The 18,403-nt window shown below is 34.7% G+C and overlaps 1 protein-coding gene and 1 long non-coding RNA gene across 2 annotated transcripts in view; one reads left to right on the top strand and one right to left on the bottom strand.

Annotated features, from left to right (window-relative positions):
* The window catches only part of LOC134647652 (rho GTPase-activating protein 7), a 357,578-nt gene that overhangs the window by 248,329 nt on the left and 90,846 nt on the right, over nt 1-18,403 (bottom strand). The window lies entirely within an intron of this gene.
* The window catches only part of LOC134647718 (uncharacterized), a 235,435-nt gene that overhangs the window by 215,933 nt on the left and 1,099 nt on the right, over nt 1-18,403 (top strand). The window lies entirely within an intron of this gene.

The following is an 18,403-nucleotide window of genomic DNA, read 5'->3' as shown; positions in this document are numbered from 1 at the left end:
GTATTTATCTATGTTTTATTTATTTATGTTTGTACTCATTTCTTTTTTCCTTTTTTTTTTTCTTTGTCAGGCTGTCTTTGACATAGGCCTCCTCCAGGCGACGCCACTCCTCGCGGTTTTTTGAGAGTCTTTTCCAGTCTTCAGGAAAGTCATCTTCCCATCTTTTGTACGGTTTGCATTTTGGTCTTTTCTTTCCTCTTGGGTACCATTCTGTGACATCTTTTGTCCATTTGTCCTTTTGTGAGGAGATTACAAGGTGCTAAATTAGCAAACAGGGAGTCACAATTGCACAATTTCTTCGAGTATCGTTGCATAAAAAGCTATCATATTGTTAAGATACTAGTATAAAATTTATATTTACTTGTACTGTCTACTAACAATCAATGTTAATCTGATAACTTTGGACAAATGACAGAGTTTTTTGGATTTCCCGAATTACCAAATCTTTAACGTGTCGTAAACGAGTTGAGATTAAAAAGGTGTCATCTTAATCTATTTGATACCTGTATATATGTAGAGTGAATATCTAAGTGCAGGCGAGATACACAATACAATACACAAGATATTATGAATAAGACGAGACTATTGAAGTTCAATTAGCCTCTTTGGTCCTGTAAAAATGATTGTTTTGTGAAATCGTCGATTCAAACCTACCTACCTGCCTCTTAAATTGCAGAAAGATCGGAATCCAACCGGACAAGGGAAAGTAATGAGTTTGCGAAGTATGTCGGAATCCCACAAATTGCAGATTGCAGTCCAAGGGTTATAATCTGGGGGCTTTAATGTAATTTCTGTAATTTTTGCCATTTTACTACCAGCCTACTTAACTTGCCGAGGTGTTAACCGGTAAAGTTTAAGTTAAATGCTCGAGATAGAGGCAACATCTTATTTAAGTTAATGGTGGACAGCTTAATCGCGTGTTTTTGGCAATTTTGTTGAGAATACCGCAGATTTTTAGCAACTTATAACAGTACCAAAACATCAAGGGAAAGTAGATCATATACAAAGGTTACAGACACTACGACAATATTTGACATGTAAACAACATGAATGGAATAGGTACTGACTAGATTATGTAGGTATATAAAAGCTCAAAATATTATGGAAGACCCCCAAGGGCTCAAACTCGAACATTTGCATTGATATTATACCCTATGTATGTATATAAATATTATAAATAGTGAGACAATTAACAAAAGAATTCTAGGAGCAATAACATCTTATAAAATAAACCCATTTACTACTTGCTTACATCGTGATCCCTTTAGACATAAAAGAATCATATAAAAGACATTCAACTCTTGTTTCGGCATTCCTTAACTTTAATGGACAGTCGGCCTTATTGTCGAAGCCACAGATCCATGTTAAGCTTTTTTTGCAGGACCGAATTACATTTATTGAACCCATCACATAAAAGCTAGGCTAGGGATGGGAAAGAACCTGCCAAAACAAACTATTTCGATACTTCAACTTGCCGACAAAATCAGTCCGACAGGTTTATTATGATTATAATTTAATAGATAATAAGTTAAGAGTGTTAGTTTAGTTGTTTATTAGAAATAAAGTTTATATTTTTTCGCTGAATATATAGAAGTAGGTACATGAAGCACCCAAAGCTGAAAAAAAAACTTCTGTAGTAAAACATTGTATGTGCCAGTTAAGAATCAAATCTGGATTAGTTACGGATCTGATCTATCAGGGTCAAAAGTAACATGTCTTCATCCAAAAACGTCATTTTTGTCACTGACATATCAGATCCATATATAATCCAGATCAAATATTTATTTGTAAATATGTGTCATTTGTAGATATTTTTAGTTAATTTAATTTAGTAGGTACCTATTATTTCTTTTTTATATTTTTATGTTTGTAAATATGTACCTACACAGCCAGATCGAATTCTTAACTTATTATTAAAATCAGATTACGCATACGAGTCAAAAATGTTGAACAAACAAAACATACCATAACGATTTTACCCAGTTTCCAAATGATTTGTTTACGTGCAAAATTGGTTTACGTTTCCATTTACATTTAAATCATTCGATTACAAATTCACCTTGCCATCATAGAATTACGTTACTGAAATCGCAATCACTTTATTGATTGGAGGGGCGGTTGTTCTGGTATCAATATATTTAGACAAAGGAAACAAATTTATAGGTATTTTAGTTTCAAAGCTTCATTAATAATATTGTATAGGTAATACCATATCGACGCGTGGATAATTTGTGATATAAATAATTATAACTATAAATACCTCAATAGGTAAATTAAATCTTGACGAACATAAATAAGTACAAGCGCATATTATAAATAGATTTTTAATTTCATTTATTTACTGCAATCCATGGTACATATAGGTGTTATAATCATTAGGTGTTTGGTTAATGAACGTTTTTCCTTGTCTCGTTTTTCATTTTATTTTACATACAAGTTGGAGTTTTTAAAATGTTTATAATAATAAGACGTCATTTTTGATCAAAATGTTTTTATCGATATCGAAGCAAGCAGCCACGTATAGGTACATCACTAAACGCGATCAGTTTTGCGTCGGCCCACGCGCAGCTTTGTACAATGCCTCGTCCTTACATTGATTTAATTTGCTACATCAACACGCGCGGTTGATTTGTATGTGCATTGTTGTGTCGAGACAAAAAACACAAGTTTTTATTACCGCCATAAAATAGTTTAATAGACTGTCTATTGGTTTGAAAATTCTGTGTTGGGATTGATAATGTTGCCAAGCTGTGATATTAACAGAGCTCGGCGGGGGTGAGCTATTTTCCTTATAATATGACGTAAGACATGTCAAATTATAAGGTAAATAACTCACCCCCGCCGTGCTCTCTGATATAGTATGAGAACAATGCGCGCGCAAAGCTCATTAGTCATTATTAATTACAAAGTACGTATGTTTATCTGTATATACAGGATACACTAAAAATTCACATTGAAACCCCGGAGGTGAGTTTCAGTAGATATTTACTTAATATTTATTTCTAGTATTTTCTTCATATTTCTACAATCAGTCGTTGCTGTAAAAAATACGTACACATAATAATTATATTCAAAGTCATAGCAAACAATTCTAGCCCGATAGTTGATCAGCTGATGACGCAGCGCTGATGTCTCAGATTTCCGATCAAGTTGGACCTAGTTCGTAAAAACTAGTGCCTAATATATGTCAATTCTTGAGATTGAGACTGAGATAAGCGGTGGCAATAACGCGAATAGGATGAGTAACAACTAATTATCTAATAAAAAGTCCTTTTATAATAGGTAGGTATGTTGAAATAATTCAAAACTTTCAGTTCATTATTTTGATTAGGATATTTAGAGATCCGAAAACGACCCATTTCAGGCATTGTTGTTCTGGTGGAGTTTGATTGTTTTAGAGAATTATCAATAATTAATTCATAGAGATTTTGCTTTTGAATTGTTTCTGATAGGTTTCGGACTTGGGAACTAACTTACGAATTGAATCTGTAAGTTAGCCGTAATAATAGTATGTTTGAAAATAAAGGTATTTCCAAGGCTAACTCTTTGATTCGTATTATTTAAAGGCAATTAACCCTGAAACTGAAACTCTACAAACTAAATACAACTATGTATAGTCACTTTAATAAGTCTAAACCGCAAATACCGGTAAAGGTCCTTTTCAGTAAATTTCTTGTTGCATTTGTAACTTATAATTTTAATATTTGTTGATCTCACATATTTAAGCTACAAAATACTGTTGTTTTACCCTAATAATTTAAATGGTAGAAAATACCTCACCATGCGGTCCTTCCGCGTGAAGGTCGGGTCGGCGCTCAGTGACGAGCAGGCCGTCCGCTGCGGAGTGCCGCAGGGCTCGGGCTGCGGGCCCCTCTGTTACCTGATGCACGTGAACAGCCTGTGCGGCGTGCTGCGCCACTGCTCCGCGCACATGTTCGCGGACGACCTGTGCGTGCTGCGCGCCGGCACCGACCTCGAGCAGACCTGCAGGCTTGTACAGGAGGACGTCGATGCCGTTGTCAAGTGGTCTCATGATAATGGAATCGTATTAAATGCCGATAAGACAAAACTTATGCTAATACATTCTCCATACTTAGTACCTAAAAACGATATCCCGTCCATTTTCACACATAGTTTCCATTGTATACATAGTATTGATTCCGTAACTTGTAAATGCCAGCCCATAGAAAGAGTTATCAGTTTTACGTATCTTGGCATGAAAATCGACGAAAACTTCTCCTGGACAACTCATGTAGATTTCATTTGTAATAAATTAAGAATACTTTTAAGCATATTTTACCATCTTAGTTTTAAAGTTCCTGTTAGCACGTTGAAATGTATTTATACTTGTTTAGTAGAGTCTATTATTAGTTATGGTCTTGACTGCTATGGCCTCACGTTTAAAACTAACATAGATAAATTAGAATTGTTACAAATCCGTTTTCTAAAACTACTAGTTAATAAAAAGATAAAACACAGTTGCAAAACTGACTACAGACAATTATTTAAATTATGTAAAATTTTACCAGTAGGATTAAAACTTAAATATATGTTAGCTGTAGACAGTCATGGCAGCCAAGAACACAGGGATCTAGTCAAACATAGTCATAACACCAGAGCATTAACGGCGGGCAAATATGAAGTACCTAGGGTGTATAATTATTATGGCGATAGGACACTTAAGAAACGGTTACCCTATTTACTGAATACTTTGCCCGCAGACATAGTAAAAGAACCCAAAAAAAGTAGATTAAAAAAGAGTCTTAAAATGTATCTCTTGAATACACTATAGGGGAATGTGTTGCCCTATAGAGTATTCATGACAATTACCTAGTATTATAACTCCCAATGTAAGCCTATTACTTATAGCATAAATTTATTTAAGTATAGAATAATGCGACTCCACAGTCAAACAAATGTAGTTTTGTGGAGCTTTGTCCTTAACAAAAAAGTTGTAACTTTTGTGTAATAAATAACTAAAAAAAAAAAAAAGGTAGGAAGAAGGTGTCTAAGCATATTGGTTATTTCTTGTAATGTGCATAAAGTTGAAATAAAAGAATATTATTTGCTCGAGACATATCCGAGCGCCATAATTGCTCGAACGTGATGATATCTCGCCATAGTGCGACTTTTTGCAACGATTTGGTGTACAGCTGCTCTCCAAGCAGCTGGTAAGTACTCTAGAGAAACGTTGTAGTATCTCTTCCGCAAATCTTATTACATTCGCTTAAACTCGTTAAAGACATTGAGAAAATCGCGCTGTAGGGAACGCAAGGTATAAACAATGTAGGTATGTATTCTTATGATAGTTATGATAACCTTAAATACCTAAATATTATAAGGTAGGTACCTATAGAAGTTAGTGAAGTAAAATATAACTTTGTTAATGGCTGTAATATGATTTAAAAAATATTGGTGATTGCTTGTACTATTTTATTAAATTTACTACAATTTAGTTAAATATGACCTGGAAACCTGACTAGGTCACGAGTGCTTGTTAAACCCTGTTCACTTTTTTCTTGGATATTTTCCTGTAGTTTTTTTAAGAAAACCTTAACATAAGGGTAACATTCCATTTCTGACCGCAGCTGCACTACTGGTATTGAACGCGTCACTGTTACTGTCATTTTCCATAGTAAAATGAACAGTAGTGCAGCTGCGGTTGAAAATGGACTGTCACCTTAAGGGAACTCGATTCACATAAGGTATCTTGGAAACATCTTATCATTATAAATGAAGTGTCAAGCGCATACCAGACAACTTGACAGGACTCGATAATGATGTCAATGTATGATACATTTCTTTTTTCCCCTTAATAGTACTAGTACACCCCTAAGTATAACAAAAACAAAGCTAATAGGAGCATTCTCCAGCCTCTTTTGACAATGATATCCTAATTGGGAGCCAGATGCTCTACACACACGTGCCGATGGCGCTTTCATGCCACTCAGATATGGGATTACCCAAGCAATACTAAGCCTTATTTAAGGAAAGTTAAGGTCTAAAAACAGCGACCTATCTGCTCAATGATTGATTTTAACGTTGAATGGAAATAGAACTTTATGCTTTTGAATCAAAGTTAGATATAACCTTAAGGTAACCAAAACTGCAGAATGCGTCAAAAAAAGTGTGGTTGGATCGACTTACTTATTCAAAGAGGCATATTTTATAATATTGTGGATGCACTTAGGCCTATTTGGAACGCATTCCAGTTTTTTTGACAAGGTCGTGCATTCGGTTTCCGAGAAAGGTGCAAAATGTAGTTTGTGGGTCAATCGCTGTAAATCGCACCTTGGCTCCTTGACAGATGTTCTGGACATGTTATGTTATCTTGTATTTCGTGTTTTGTCCGATATCGGCTTACCTGAAATAAGACAAGGAATTATTAGCAGTTTGCAATCAATATTGTATACAATACACATTGCACTAGAACCTGATATTGAAGTAGAAATAAAATACTGGTAACTATAAAATCGACACTCATTAGCCTCAATAGTCAGATATTATTTCATTCAACATCAACTAGACTATTTACCTATTCAAATTTTCTAGCACTGTGATAATTATTATTAAGATAGAGTACTCGACCGAAACACAGCAACACTGTCATAATTCGAAAGTAACCTTTAGACTAGACTAATAGAGTTTGACCGCAGTATGAGCCTACATTTCATATCAGTGAACCAATTTAAGTAATTTGAATTTTAATGTCCGATAATTATCAATGCTGGTATTTATATTCAGCTTTTCAAATGGGAAATCTCCGCTAAGTAATTACCTAATAAGCTTTAAATGTGCATAATCTATGCCGTTATAAATAGACTGCATATACGAGTAGTTTATACATATTTTTATTTCATCTATGTAGGTACAGTCACCTGCAATAATTGTTACACAACGAAGGCCGCATAAATCCGCAAATTCTGACAGGATCTTGTTTGTAAAGCCATAAGAGCGTGTCACATATTTTTGCGGCCTTCGAAGAGTAGGTAATATATTTATTACAGAATGTACATCTGTGATTCAGTTGTCAATGGGTTCACAGGCGCTTTTCTTAATGTATTTCAAGATTTACCCATCTTTGGCAAGTGTCAAAAGCCATCAAAAGCAATAAAAGAGAGAGAAAACTTTTATTTAGTTTTAGTTGGTCGTAGTAAAACAATCAGTGGAAAGAATAGACTTCGGACGTCGGCCATTAATTACTTTTCCTCATTTACACTAAGTATACGGTCGGATAGAGACGGGTACCTAAGTGGGGAAAATAATTATCGCTTTGGGCTGAATCAATCAATCTATAACGTAAGACAAAAAAGTATGTCGTACCATAATCGTATATATACCATTCTGATAAAATTATTGCTAAATCTCTGCATCATATTCAAAGGTTGTCTTTGAGAAATTGCTTCATAGTCATAGAAAGCACCACATGAAAGAAACACAGATGTGTTTACTCAAAATTCTTATCTGGCTTTTGACGTAAGACAGATTGGGAAAATGGACCGATGGTACTGGAGGGTTACTTTTGATATAGCTATGAGGTTTTATTATTTTACTATTCAAAGGATTCTCCAGAAATTTTGCAAGAAAATAAAAGCTCTTAACCCGTGGATCGCCCTAGTATCACACGTGTGATACTAACTCCATACTGTTCTGGGTTCTGGGCCCACGGGTTAAAACCAAATCGTTTATACCGCAGAGACTTTTACTCGTGCGTTGCTTATGAAAACGCAATGTTACTATATATGTACTAATTATTGACCTATTAATTCTCAAACACATTAATATTGATCGATAAACCAACTTGGAACCTAACCCTCATACGGCGGTTCGTGCCAGCAAACCTCATTAAACTCAATTGATTGCATGTCTAGAACGATTGAATTTATTAATAAGTAAATTAAATTCAACTGACCTTGGCCACATTAGTCGGTAAACGATCAATCACGAGAAAGTTATGTTATGTAACATAATTGACCAGCAAAGGCAAAATCACAAGATATTTGGGTACATTTCACACGAGTCTCAATAATGATTTCCTATATAGTAAAAAAGTCGAGTTTAGAAATACACTTTTACCTATCGCAACATTTAACTAACTATGTCGCACATAATGTCTAATATCTGGGTGACCGAGCTTCGCTCGGAAAACATAAAAAAACTCGAAAATGCGCGTTTTCCCAGAGATAAGACCTAGCTAGATCGATTTTTCGCCCCCAAAAACCCCCATATAGCAAATTTCATCGAAATCGTTAGAGCCGTTTCCGAGATCCCCGAAATATATATATATATATATAAACAAGAATTGCTCGTTTAAAGGTATTAGATTAGATAGATACTGGCACTGTAAAAAATGTACAAATTAGCGAAACAAAAATGTTTTTTTTTTTTGCTGAATTAATAACTAATAACAGTTGTTCTCACAGAGTCACGTCTATTATGAGGAAACTAATGAATTAACGACTCACTCGTTTGGTAATGTTGGTGCATTCGGAAATCGTAATTAAAAATGACAACTTTAACCATAGTATTTAACGATATGTTAACGTTAACACGTTAACATAAATTAAAAGAATTAACTTTTTTATTAACTACAATATAAGTACCACGGCAAGCTCCTGCAGTGAGGTAACGATTATTGATTATTATTACTTTGTCATTGTATTTCTTGATTGTATTTTTTAACGGCTGGTTGGACTGCAATTTAATGTTCAATTGAATTATTCGTCGAGAATTTTAAATTGTTTGCCGTCTGGTTATAATTATGTTTGTAATTGTTTTATTGTAGGTACGGGTATGATAACCCAGCGTATATAAAATATTAGTATTTTATTTATTGGATATGTACAATATCAAAGTTGCTAATAACTGAAATCTTCTGTGCGATCGTTGTTTGCGCTGTTAAGTCGTTTTCAAACTTTATTTGGATGATTTAACTGCTATTAAAGCAAATATTAAATAGAGTTAATATAAAACTTAGGCTTCGTTCTCAAACATCGAACGTTAGCACAGTGTATTTCAAGGTAACGAAAATATGCATGTAAATAAAAATACTTCTACTTATATCTTATTGCCAATATAAAAAATATACGAAAATATCATGGGTATACTTTAAACCCCCTGTGTTAATAACCTACATAGATCATACACTTAACCCAAACAGCAGCTCATGATATAACTTAAATTAACAGAAAACATTTTAATTACAATAAAGATATACGATAATAAATAATTATTAAAATAGTCCGACCCTACGAGCGCGCCCACCATGCACGTCCAATGCCCCATACAATACAGAAATATAGCATTTATTAATTAAAGAAAATTACGAACGTTAAAAGTACCATTAATTGTAGTAAAGTATGTGTGATCATATTTCAAGCAGCCCTAACCTGTTCTGATATACCGTGGCGAAGGATGTCAAATAAATTAAACTAATATTCGTCCCTTTATCAAAATACCGGATTGAAGAAATACTTTATGCTCAACTTAATAAGAAGTTTTAATTTGCAAAGCCTAGCCAGAAACGTAGGGTACATATCGTTTACATTAAATCCTATTGACTTTGGCGAGTTCCCGATATTATAATACAGTCACCCATGCCTACTCGTATTGATGTACTTAACTGATTGTAACTTATGCACTGCTAATTTAATTGTCCTCTACCCATACACCATATTAGCGATCTACCCTATTTCGGGTTCGGTTATTACGCACGGTGTCACTTTACTGCTACTATAGTCCGCATTCAAAGTAGACTAGAGCTCAGCCAAATAATGTTGTAGATATCATTCCTAGTTCTGCTGCTGACGCTACATCACTGCACATGAATTTCAAATAAATAACGCGTAAGTCTTCTCTTACACCCCCTGCTGCGCTTAAACAGCTGCTATGCACTTCGACAACGCGATCCCAGTTTGCACTTTGTGGTCTGCATTTTTTATATCTATGTAGTTAAAAAACATAAGTTGCTTTAAACATATTATAATTTTATTATTAGGTAGGCTTTTCGATGGCACCACACCGGCTTGATAACATAGAATGGTAAAATGCCTTATTTCATATTGTTATATTGGTAACGCTGAATGAATGGCAGGTACACCGATTTGAAATTCGGTTACTCAGTTACCTATCTATTATTGGCGGTGTTGCTGCCTAACTTGTTTATCATCAATTTCTATACAAATGAATCCTTGAAAACAATAGGTACCTAAGCCTTAAGTTCATGGGTACGCACTAACAAAAATCAGTAAACGTTCGTGAAAACTTGTGTATTTGCTTAAAACACAAACTTACATAGAATAAACAAAAACACAGGGTTTTGTAAATTTACCTTTAGGTAATAAAGAAGGTGTTTGTTTAAAAGGTTAAACTTTTTTCAATTCATAATATTAAAGTTAACCAAATCGATAAATATGATAACCACAAAGAAAAGACAACTAACTACCTGTCCGGCGTACACCAAATAAATAAATTAGGTTACTATTGACGTTTATCGAATGTAATCGTATATTATTTCCCAATGAAAACGAGTTTTGAAACAAATTTACGAGCAACGGCACAAGTATCGTAAACATACATCGTATCGAACATGTCGAAACACATGTAGAATGTGCGAAAATTATGCTTCAACATAATTTGTTGTTGGCAGTTAGTTGTATTTTGTATGTATTTAAAGCCGGTTTGGATATACATAATAATGATCTTAATTTTGCGGGTTATTTAAGAAGCTGATTGAGTAACAACTTAACAAGTCTTCACGACCACCTCCTTGATTTCGAATTATAGTTATGTATGTGTTAATAATTTTTCCTGTAATTTCATTCCATAATTGGTTATTTTAATAGGTCTATTATTTGTTGTATTCTCAGTCTCTACTATTTGTATTTAAGCTGTAATTAGTACGAAAATAAATGTACTTAGGAAGTGATATTACATAAAACATAACACATGTTGTTGGTTCTTTCGAATTCTAATCCCTTCCAAAACCCGATGTGCCTTCCTTCAATCATCGTGCCATCCCAAATAAACAAACTTGGCTTGGTTTGTTTGATTAATTTACAAGAAAATAGATTCGATGTAGCACTGCTTAATGGGCTGGAAGAGTTTTTGTCCTCCTGTGTGGTCGGACCGAATTAGACTCTCGACCGAGTTGTTACGAGGGCATGATGTCGCTGTACCCACTTCTTAATTTGTAACAATATTTACCCTTTTCGAAGCGACCGTTACAAATTATCCTCGTGAGTCCCCAGGTCATTTTGTTAAATACATAGGGTTTGACCTCTACATACTTACGATGCTAATGTTAAAATTGTCTGAGAAACATAGCTGTAAACTGGATACGTGATATCATTTTACACTTATTTACTTAAACAAATATATATTTTTAATTTAAAAGTGCTCTTCTTACGAGTTGTTATGTAAAAAGGTTGTAAAGCGTTGTTTACCAAGGATAACATTGTTATCTGTATCACACAATGTTTTATAACGTTGTATTAACTGCTGTGTGGGAATATGTTAAGTGAAGTGGACTCAAAGTTTGTCATATGCCCCCATATATATTCTACCGATAAGTAGCTTTCGAAAGGTAACTCTAGTGTAGACCCTTCAACGGAACATCAACATCAAGAGGATCATCCCAAATTTAATATACATATTAATATCGGTTTCACCTTCACCCCACAAGACGCGGGACGATGGAACCGTTTATATCCCAGGGACTAGAAGTTGATACACCTCGCTCACCAATAATTAATATAATTAATCCAACCTACTTAGATTTTGTGGTGAAATATAGAAATAAAAGGTGCGTCGTACATCAGGCCGTAAGTTATTTATCAAATTTGTGTAAACGCGGTAATTATAAATACCTACTTTGATGAAAATAGGTGAAAATTTTAATCCGGACTGTCATTTTAGTGCAATTATAGATATACTTACTTAGTTTTTTATAGTTTGGGAAATTGAATAATAAGTAACGTAGTTTAAAATTGCTTGCATGGTTGAGTGAATTGTCATGGTTAATAAAATAAAACCTTTTTACACAGTTGTAGGTACATTGAAATGAAAAAAATCACCTAATCTGGTTAAAGTTTCCTCTTTATTACCTAACTCGTTGTGAAATTTTCATAATTTACACTTTGTGTAGGCATAATGTACCTTCACTGTCATTACATTATGAGTAGTTTTGAACAAATGTCACTAAGGACGCTTAATTGGGGCTCATAAGGTAGTTTAATGCGCATGCATTAGCCCTACTACTCTTGTGGGGATCAATTAAGGCTATTATAGCAGTGTAATTAAGGCGTGGGTTATCATTTAGTTAGTTAATTGCTAAATACATCGGACTTTACTAGAAAACTTGTATGTAAAGTATGAATACTTGTCTTGGATCTAAGTTCTTGTCTTATGTTTAGTTAAATGAATCGCGATTGCATTGATAGTGTAGTTTTACAGGAAAAAAAATGAAATTAACCATTACGTCTATGCATTATTTATTTAAACTGACGTTATTAAAAAAAATAACTAATATTTGATGTCAGTGTACTTTAGGTTTCTTAAACTTATAATTCTCTTTTTTTTCTAAAACATGTTTTACGCTACATCACGTCATCATTCGTTTCGTGTCATATTTATGCTGTTTTTTGGCAAACCATAATCGCATCGGTAGTGCGGCGGCAAACGGCACTCATTTTTTTATCAAGTAAATTGACAGATACATCGGCGGAAACAACGCCGCCGCAACAGTAATTGACATCTCCATGCCGTTATTAGTTTATTACTCACATTATGATAGACTTATTTAAATAATCCCTAACCTAAACTCTAAAGTTAAAATAGGCATAGCATATCAATTGGCATACCCCATATAGTTCCTACTTATACCCGCGCTGTTGATTTTGCAAACACTTCGGCGCCTTCTGTATCTCAATAAGGTTGTTAGACCATCGCTTTATCCAATAACGTTCAGGCGTGTTCGAATTTTAGTTTTTCGATCTGTTTCCGACATGATACTGATCTGTCAGTGTCTAAATTGACATTATGTCTTTAACCAAAAACGTCAATTTTACATTGCATACAAAAGGACAAAGCATCAAAGTAAGATCGCTTTTTCAAAACGTGTGGATTGCGGGCGCGTCACGCTACGAGTTAGTTAGAAGTTGGAACAATTAATTATAAGCTTATATTAAAATCTTCAAATACTAAAATCAGAAATAGAAACATAATAATGTCAACAGAATGTTTTGTTTTCAGAGTCGGATAGTGTCCCGCGTAGAAGCTTTCAGACGGCCCCAGGGAACCTTGCTTTCACAGTTAGAGACGGCGAGGTTTTTGTAATCATACATTTATATAGTATGTATATGTTTGTATGTATGTATGTAAACACTTTATTGTACATAAGAATGGTTAAAATAGGTATAATGAAACAACCCATTACCCGTATACCCATTTTCGTATAAATTATTAAACTTTAGACTAGAATTTGGTACAAATAACTTATAAGTTTATAATTACAGTAACGATAACTATAACGACATAATTATCTATACATTGGAGTACATTTTTTGAACTCTATGATTCTATGATAATTTGAAATTAGTTTACAGAACGTAACTACGAAGCTTTGATATTTATTAAAATTATTTTATATATGTATCCCTACCTAGAAATTACCAAAATTGATCTAAGTAAATCCAACAAGTAGGTAAACAAGTAGGTAAACAAGTAGGTAGGGGAGACCGGGTCTAGATATTACTGGGGTAAAGAATTTCGTCGATAATAATTAATAATTTTTAGAGAAGAGATAAAGCAATACGTTTTAAGTGAAAACTTTAGTAAACACTAGGTAATGCTTATAAGGATCAAAATAGTTAAAGCTACCCATGTTAAATTGACAGTTTATTGACATTATCTGCGGAATAATTAGCCTCAAAGGTGAGAAACAACTTGCAGCAGCGGAACTAAATATTCCGCTCCGAAAATTGACAAATACCTAATCGCTTCTAAAATGAACTAATGAGATATTAGAAGAAAATACTACATATCACAAACAACACATATCTCTTCAACATTAAGATATTTTAAAAATGTAACCCTTCATGTATATATTATTATTCATGTTATTTAAAAATCGCAACGTCTAGCCCCTCTCTGCCCTATTCACATCTTTGTATTCTAAAATAATTTGAAACCTATATAATACTGAGCTGCAAACTGCAGGCTCACAAAGCTGCAGGATGCTCTACAACACTGCAAGAGGCAAAAATGGAAATGGGCAGGTCATGTGGCTCGCATGCAGGAGGACATATGGACAAAACGAGTCACGACTTGGAAAGGACCGCCTGGCAAAAGACACCAAGGGAAACCTGTGGAAAGATGGATAAATGAAATAAAGAAAATAACAGGCAATAACTGGATGACCACGGCAAACAACAGAACTACATGGAGAAAAATGGAGGAGGCCTTCACTCGCTGAGAGGTCCTTGATAATCCCTACACGTTTAATTTGCATGTACTTTTTATTTATGTAACTTATATTATTAAGGAATTAAAAGGCTAATATAATATAATAATAATACTGAGCAACATGTTATACAAGCAGAATTCAATCAAAGTACCACATCGTTCCAAACTCGTGAAAGTGTCAAAGTATCCTCGTTATTGTTTACCGAAACTTCGACTGGCGCCGCCGTAACAGAGTTTTCTAAGTTCTGATTGACATGTTTACCGTTCATGAGATGATGGATGTGCCATTTTTGGCCTGTAATAAGATTTACAAGAGTACAAAAATCTTTTATAGTACGACATTTATGATACCATTGCCGCGAATTTTAATAATGTTTCGTTTATTGTAGTTTAGATAAAAATAAACAGATCCTAAACTTGCAAAAGTGGGGTTTCACAGCTAACTTTAAACCGATTGAGGGGTTTTAAAACATTTTTACAGTCTTTATACAAACCTAACATTTTTACAGACTGATTATTAAATAGTAGGTAAAAAAAAAGGCGAGTGGCGTGGCGTGAGTAACAATTTGAGGCGAAGTCGAAAATTGTTAATAAAGACGCCACGAGTATTTTTTGACTCAGTTAAACAACGTTGCATACAATACTTTTTCTACGACCAAGCACTTCGTTTGAAATTTTTTTTTTTAATAGCCCGTTATAGTGTCCCACTGCTGGGCAAAGAAATTGAAATAAAATTGTAAATTTAAGTACCTACATTATCGTTTATATATGACGTTATCTATGAAAAGGGACCTTATTGTCGGTAGCGCTTACGCCATTACTAACGATGCTCCGATATAAATACAATGCCGCGCGACGCTGTGCGGCGTAAGCGCCATCGACAATAAGGTCCCTTTTCATAGATAATACCCCATATTATGGCTCCTCTACACGATGGGCCAGCGCCGGCCACTCCAAGGGACGCATTTATGCGTTAGAGGAAGCAAGTGATATTGCTATCTCATTCTACCGCATGGCTGCGTCCCTTGGAGTGGCCGGCGCTGGCCCATCGTGTAGAGGAACCCTTATACATAAAAATATGCCAAAGATGTTGTAATAAGTTGTAAATGTTGTAATGCAAGTTAAACATCGTAATACGAGTATGTGTTATTCCATCCAAAATCTGGCGTACCTACTCGAAATTTACAGCGTCACTAAACGACATGTCAACTTCAGACAATATTTTACTCAAATTTTAACTCTCTAGCTATCCCGTTCAACAAACTTCCCAAAAATACAATCATATAGTTGAAAACAACTTATCGCTAACTATTCAACTTTGCGGCTGTCACACAAGGTCGGAATTCAAATTATATCTAAGTATCTTACCGGTGCATCTTTCTAAAGCTTTTGCTTATCGAAATTCGACTTTAAGGCTGAGAGGTAAATGTGTTAGAAGAGTAAAAGGTTTAACAACAGGATAAGGTCACACAGCAAAGTTGACATCCATTTTTCTCGAGTAACTGTGAACGTCATCGTCAGTACATTGTGTCTTTGACTCTTGCCCAACGGATAGACCGATAGGTTTTTGGTGTTACAGACGTTTCGGCTTAGAGTTTTGTATGCTAATATTAATAATATAATGACTGAATGATGTTGATGTCTGACTATCTTGATGTTGTATTTCTGTTATAGGTAAATATGTTTATGTTGTGTTTTTGTATGATCTCTTCACCACTATATTAAAGTATTTTAGGTTGAATCATACGTATGCGCGTGTCGTCATCAAACTGACGTAATTCTGGAGTGATGTTGAAGAGTTCGTTGTACGCGGAGCAGTTTCTTAGCTTGAACTGAAGTAGAAGTTTGGGTAATGTTATTTTCTTGGTTACTGATAGCTAATGGGTGGACAGTTATAATGAGACGATGCAAACACGTAGGTATTGTAAATTACTTATTTAAATTAGACAAAATACAGCACAAGATATATTGGTGGTTGGTGGTGACAGGCAGACTGACTGACATAGAACAAGAAGTCAAAAAAGTATAAAAGAGGTCGCACGCCAGCCAGTCGCCAACAGTTACAAACTGTTTTACAGGTGAGGAGGGATATCGCTTTCGATTGACTCATTTCCGATTGATATAAGTTACGTATTTCTTTTCATTCTGTGTAAATAACTGGGTGTTAAATGTTACCGTTCCAAAAGGAGACACGTGTTTACAATGACGGCTTCAATGACGGCATCGGTCTCTAACTGCGACCGAATAACGGAACACATTGTGTAACGACCATGCTTTTTGCCATTGAAACCGATCTGCCGGGGCACAACAAACAACAAACAAAACCGCCAGGTCGTGCGCATCGAGTACCTACCGACATGTAAAACTTTGTTATAATAATAAATTGTTTTAACCTAAATTAAATGCAAGCTATTATCTCATATTAGCAGTGGCATTGTTTTTGAATATATACATACATGTTATTAATAATATCAACACCTAGTTCTACGATTTTTTTCATCAGAATTAGATTTATTGGAGAAGGACTTAGATGATTTCGATATGCATAGACGCAGTTGTATTTTTTTTATTAGTAATTTTTCATTTGCTAATTTTGTTATGAATATCTGAAGAATTGACGATAAATAAATACATACATAGTAGGAAAACCAGATTATTGTGAAATGTTTATGATGAAGTGCCTTAATATACTTACTTACCGTGGTATAAGTACCTTATATATGTAATTAAATGCGAATCAAGAACAAATCAAAAACTATTTCTTTGAAACCAGCACAACAAGTCACCCAAAAAATCCAAATCAAAATTAAAATAGTAACCAACAAAGCAACTAGAGCTACATACACTTGGACACACAGAAAGTGAGTCACCACGAAACTGTTCTCGGGACACTAAAATAGGTACAAATGCGTGAATAGCTGAGTGGAATGTCAACGGGGCGATCGTCGATTTGTTGACCTTTTGTGGTGTGCTTTACATATGGGAATTAAGGCATTGTACGACGATGGGGAATCGTGTTGAGAATTTAATCAGCTTTTGTTAAACGATACTTTAAATTTAGGAGTCGTGCAACTGTTGACGACGTTGCATTTGTTTTAAAAATTGAGTTTTACTTGATTTGAAATTGGGTGTCGATCTCAACCGTGGCAAAATTAAGCATACTTATAGCTCGTTTTCGGAATAATTAAAAGTTAAGTAAGTGTAAAAGTAAAGCAGTTGCAAGGTACAGCGCGCTAGGGTGAAGTTTAAACTTCGCGGGTTTGAATGTCGCTTAAGTCAAATCTATAGTTATTCAATTCTGATGAATTATATACTGGCTAATTTTTTTATATCGATTCCCCAGTTGTACCACTGATGTAAATCCACAAAGAAACCTTACATTATCCTACCAGGCACCTTAATTCGATTCAAATCTTTCCCCATAAATCGGAATAAAATTATTCACTCCGAAAACAAAGTCACATTAACCATGCCTCCGCGCCGCATTGTCAACTCCCCAAGCAGTAGGTAATACATAGATCGTCGGCAGCTAGATCGTAAAGGAATGCGCGCGAGCCCCGAATGTTAAGCAGTTCGTCACATTCCACGACCATATCTACAAATAGACGTAACTACTAATATATAACTTACGCATTAGGACTATTCGTATCAATATCTATTTATACTTATTACAGTTCTAACGTTAAAGTTCTTAAACGACGAAATAAAATGCGTTTGTAGCCCGTGGAACGCTTTTTAAGGAAGGCAAAACGGTGCTATTATAAAATATTAAAGACCCTTTTACAGGTGTCAGCTTAGGATGCTTTACACTTGTTGCCCTTGTTGGAGCTTCCTGAATCGTGTGGAATTACAATTTAGACACGACAAAATATCGACATTCTTTTGACAGCTCGTGGCAAGTCGACAATTAGCAGAGATCGGACAGATTGGCGTCATTGCT

This window comes from Cydia amplana, chromosome 1 (genome assembly GCF_948474715.1).
Source record: "Cydia amplana chromosome 1, ilCydAmpl1.1, whole genome shotgun sequence".
Lineage (NCBI taxonomy): Eukaryota > Metazoa > Arthropoda > Insecta > Lepidoptera > Tortricidae > Cydia > Cydia amplana.
The sequence above is the reverse complement of the archived record's forward strand: the minus strand, read 5'-3'. Positions and strand labels throughout refer to the sequence as shown.